This window comes from Varroa jacobsoni, unplaced genomic scaffold, assembly GCF_002532875.2.
Source record: "Varroa jacobsoni isolate VJ856 unplaced genomic scaffold, vjacob_1.0 contig00287, whole genome shotgun sequence".
Classification (NCBI taxonomy): domain Eukaryota; kingdom Metazoa; phylum Arthropoda; class Arachnida; order Mesostigmata; family Varroidae; genus Varroa; species Varroa jacobsoni.
Genome location: NW_019214442.1, coordinates 1 through 5,079, shown reverse-complemented (window position 1 = coordinate 5,079; position 5,079 = coordinate 1). Strand labels below are relative to the sequence as shown.

Here is a 5,079-nt window from a genome sequence, read left to right as displayed (position 1 = left end):
GCTGGTTGGCCTGATGCCATCAGGGCGTGGCGGCTAGACAACTGAGAGGAACGACGACGAAGTGCGTGCTGGCTACCAACCAAACAAACGGCGAAGGCACGGCCTATCGTAGCTTTGATTTCCCAGTGTTGCCATGGTCGTGCCTCAGCTGTGGCCTCCAAGCCCACTAGCGCTGCGATAAGATTAGTACTGCGAGAATGGTGCAAGAAGATTATGTTAAGGCCTCGCTCAGACCGCTCGGTCTGGTACCGCAGTGTCCCGCTTGCGGCGCGTTGAGAGAAATTACCCGTTCTCGGCGCCTAGCGACTAATAACCAGCGCTAGAAACTCTTCGGGGCATCATTATGTCCCTCGTGACTCATACATGGGAGGGCGCCTACTAGTGATAAGCATACCCTTCCGCTACGACCTCTACGCTGCTTGTTCCTGCATAGGTCCGAAACTAAGCAACTGCAATAGACGAACGGGCTGAGCAGCGACAGCGACCATCGCGATGGAGACAACGTTGCCCACAAAGCCGAAGAGTTTTTGTGTAAATGCAGGATAATATCTGGGTAAGCAGACGTGAGGCTTGGGAGTACTAGTCGAGAAGGATAGCATTTAACATAGCATAAAAGGCCTTGCAGCTTAAAAAAACTGTTCATATTTTGTAACTCTATTCTCTGTAGAGGCTAATATATAATTTTGAAGTTGACTTTGCATATGTTGTTATCCATATAATGCATTTCCTGCACAAAGTAATGCAAGGTATTACCGAAAAATGGCTGTGGTTATGGATGTGTTTTCTTGATGCGAATTTAACACGGAAACATCGAAGCTGATACTAGAGAAAACGCATTAGTTTTTAAGTAAAAAAAAAAAAAAATTCTGAACGGGCTAAGTGGATCTTTATTTACCAAGCTTTCCTGACTATTTTACAATGAATTGACAAGCGAATAAAATACCATAAACAATTTTAGAAGACTCGAGGTAAGAAGCAATTTTGAAGATTACTCGTAAAATTATCGTGCTCTTAATTTCAAAAATAATATCCTAGTCAGCCATAACTGAAGAAAAATACGCCAGGACAATACAATTCGATTATTACACTATTATGAGGGTAATGTGGCGATTTTTTAATTTTTTTTTATTTAATTTTCAGACGAGTTCATGGACCATGCAGCTGAGTTCGCATGACGAGGTGGATAAAAATAATTTGGCATAAAGAAGTGGACGAATGAATACGAGAAATGTATTTGCATTAGTTTAGAGCGCAGTTCATGTTTAGCTGTTTTTTATTTACTATATATAAAAGAACATGGCTGATAAGGCCAGGTGTTTAGTGCTTCAAGGTTACATTCGCACGCATCCGTTTAACTCTATATTTCTGTAGGCATTGCACATTATCTAAGTACATTTTTTCTACAGAAGAATAGAACAAAGCGAAACATTTAGGGGATCACAGGACCACATTTGTATAGGGTGACCACAGAAATGGTTGAGCGGTTCGGAAGGTCATGGTTATAATAATAGTAATGTATTAGATCTCTTTGATAACCGGGTGCACGGTCCGTTAAATAGGTACAAATAATGTCGGCTGTAAAAGCACAGCTCTTCTCTATTACGCTGTTTTTGTGGATCAGATTAACGTTACCGACCACGTATCTATATATACAATATCCACATATTGCTATAACTAACACAATCATCAGTACTCAAATCAATCCTGTCAAATATATCGACATGTTCTGGCTTTTTAATAGTTTGCTTTACCCGCTCGAAACAAGACTCGTTAAGCCAGGCCATGTACTGTATTTATATAGGTAAGCGAATCAAACGGAAGATACGTTGAATATTGGCTTTTGGTTTGCGTATTGCTAGTCTGTTTGTACACTTCTTGAAGGCTCGTCTGATGTTTGAAGCACAGCCGAAGGTGTTGCCCTCACTATTGCTTTCTTACGAGTGTGGCTCGTTTTCGATAGCTTTCCGGTTTCTAAAAGACTCTACAGCCACCCATCCTAGAAAAGCTAAACATACCAGGGTCCTCTGATAATTTGCGTTCTTAGAAAATCTGTTACTCGTCGCCTTGTCAAATGAATCTATTAAAAAGACACGCTGCTGCACTTTGCGCTGTAATAAAGACAGACGAGAAGGGATACGAAAAAAATAAGACAAATGTTGGGACTTTCGAAGAGGTTGAGGAACATCCGTGCAATACATGGTCTAAAAACAACCAAGAAACACAATGACATAACAGGTCTTGAGAACAAAAGGAACGATTGAAAATGCATAGATGACTTTAAGCCTGAATGGAGTCAGCATTGGCTAAGTTGATATATGTCAAGGGTACTGCTGGCCGCCTTAAATGGATTAAATCCTCAGCCATTGTTACACGTAACACCGCGATATAGGTAGCCTTTTTTGATTTTAGAAAATGCGTCATAAGATAGTAACTGTAAGAAAACGAGAACACCAAATCGAACTGTTCGCCTTAAATAGATAAGCCTTTAACTGTGAAACTAAACATTTATGCTACAAGCTCTGTGTAAACATATCAACAAAATACCCAGAACTTTCGCTATAATCTGTTAATTAGTGGATTTCTGTAGTATAAGCACGATTCATCCAATGAGTTACATAAGTGCTCGTTTTGATAACTATACAGAATGAGGCAAAAGTCTATTGATAGTTTAAAAAGAAATCATCTGACAGTTCTCGTAATTCTACATCTGTCAATGTAGCAAAAATATAAAATATAAGAAAAATAGTACTAATAAGTCGAGTGACGATTCTGAAACGATTAAGTGACTTTTGCCCCAACACATGGCTATATAATGAGGTAGAGAGAACGCGGAGGGGTAAAGTTGGGTCTTAATTCATGTGGACAACATAAGTAATTCGGTAGTCTAAATCGCGATAATACGATTCACATCACAAAAAAAAGCACGTAGATGGCGCCCATGTACAACTTCGGTGTAGCCTTGCACCCAGTGTAAAGATAATTCAGGGTGAGTGTGATAAAAATATACATGAGCTGATAAGGCTGATATTTACAGTTGTAGCTTTTTTTTTTTTTTACCAAACTTGGGATGTGTTCCGATAATCAACATTTCTCGTTTAATCTGCTCAAACGAGTCAGGCAACCGTCCCTAATCCTTGTCTTATTTTAACAACTTCGCATGATTATAATGCGCTGGAGGACTACATATTGATTTGTGCACATCTGAATCTATAAAACCTAGGAGGACCTATAGGACCTACTTAATAAGTAAAATGTATCAGAGACCTGTTTTCGATCTAGTTAGCTGGCTGTCAAACGATTCATACTAAGAATTCAAGTAGCAACTAGAATTAATGGAAGTCAGGCAGAGTCCATTAAGGAAGCAGCACGTAGAAAAGGAGTTTCACCATCTGGCAAACAACAAGTGAAGCTTCCTGTTATGTGGGCAAATCCAGGGCGCCGTAAAAGAATAAGGACCGGCCAAAAGGGAGACAAAGATTGGAAATAAATGATCCTAATAGGTAAAGCCGCGCTGGAGGGAGGAGCGCTTTCGTGGCCTGCTTCGATTCGTAGCAACGGTGGCAGAGGGAAAAATCTGGACTGTACGAGGATGAAGAGCCTGCACAAAGGAAGAATGAGCACTGCTCGATTTGGCCCGTGCTGGGGAAGCTTTTGCCGCTAGCGCTAGAGATGTAACTTTCAATGAATATGATGCAGCATCAGGATCTTTTGTCGACTCAAAGTGCGACATCTGGTTCAATCTCGACTGCGTGAAACCTAACTAGTTGCTATGAGCGAATCAAACGCGGCCTGAATTAGTGCAAGAAATAGCCTGATATAATGTATCCGCACGTTTAAGGGAGAGGTTACATCTAACCGCAACGATTTTCAGCTTGTTCCCGTCGTGATCGTTCGCGTCGATCGCTTCGAGTAAGGCAACGAGGCATCTTTGTGCAAGCGTACACACGCGGATCATCTTCACGAAATTGGCTTGTGCAGACAGGTGACCTCTTGCGATTTATGTCGTCGCAAAAAGAAGCTCGTAATGAATTGTGTCTACATATTCCAGTTGAGTGTGTTTAGTGGCGTTACTGGCAGTAAAGGTCATCAGTCTGGTCAATCATAAAGTCAGACTGTTCTAACAATAGCTCAGTTCGCGTCAACAACTTAAAGCAAAAAAACACAGTGGAGAGTAAAGTGCTTTATCTGCTACGAGGACGTTGTGTTTTATCTAATAACAAGAATTGTTTCTTCTTCTTCTTCTTCTTATTGTTATTATTATTGTCTTGTCAACAATTGACCATATGTTTACTATGGCAATGAAAAGATTGATCTAACCGCGCCAGACGAAATAAGCGGGATTAAATAGGACAAAAAATGAGCTAAAATTTGTATCTTTGAGTATTGAGTAGATACGAAGGCTTCGTCATTTTGTCTTTCTGAGATTCATAGCTTTGGTCTAACGACATTTCATCATATTAACCATTTGCCATGATAAAGTTAGTAGTGATAAAAATGTCGAAGTTGAATGTTGAATGCTAACGAAACGGAGCAGCGAATTCTGAAATCGACGCACAAACCTGAAATCATTCCAAGCCATTCTGGAATCGGCCTTTAAATTCAGTCAGTTTTTAATAATTAGCAAGCATATATACATACATAAAATGTACGTGTCAATCACTTTCAACCGGACAAAAATTAAAATTGGGTACAAGGCAGCTTAACCACTTGCCTTTTGAATAGTATTTGTCAACTTGGGCGCCGTTTGTCAACTTGGGCTTCATCAAGGTTTTCACTTAAAGTTGGCATTGGAACTATGTGATAATGGGCTAAACGTGTAAACTTAATGTAAGCATAGTAGGGTTGCTGTTGACGACTGTGAGCCGTTGCTTTAGCAAAAAAGCACGTTACGATTAAGCCGGTAAGGTAAGCGTGCAACCAATCGCTGAGGAAGTTTTTGTTGGCTGAAAAGCTATTAAATGTGTTAACAACGATAATCGCGAAACAGGCTTGCCTTCAAATTCGAAGGAATACCAAACGCACTAGACAAAGGAATACTCTATATTCGTTATGTGTAATGGTTGGATGAGCTAGAGTAGG

The 5,079-nt window shown here is 40.2% G+C and overlaps 1 long non-coding RNA gene across 1 annotated transcript; it reads left to right on the top strand.

The window, feature by feature from the left end:
• The first annotated feature begins 241 nt into the window (after window positions 1–241).
• LOC111271029 (uncharacterized) lies at window positions 242–4,187 on the top strand. The gene is made up of 3 exons (XR_002686612.2): window positions 242–553; window positions 1,141–1,179; window positions 3,872–4,187. It is a non-coding gene; the product is annotated as an uncharacterized LOC111271029 (long non-coding RNA).
• The last annotated feature ends 892 nt before the right edge of the window (window positions 4,188–5,079 follow it).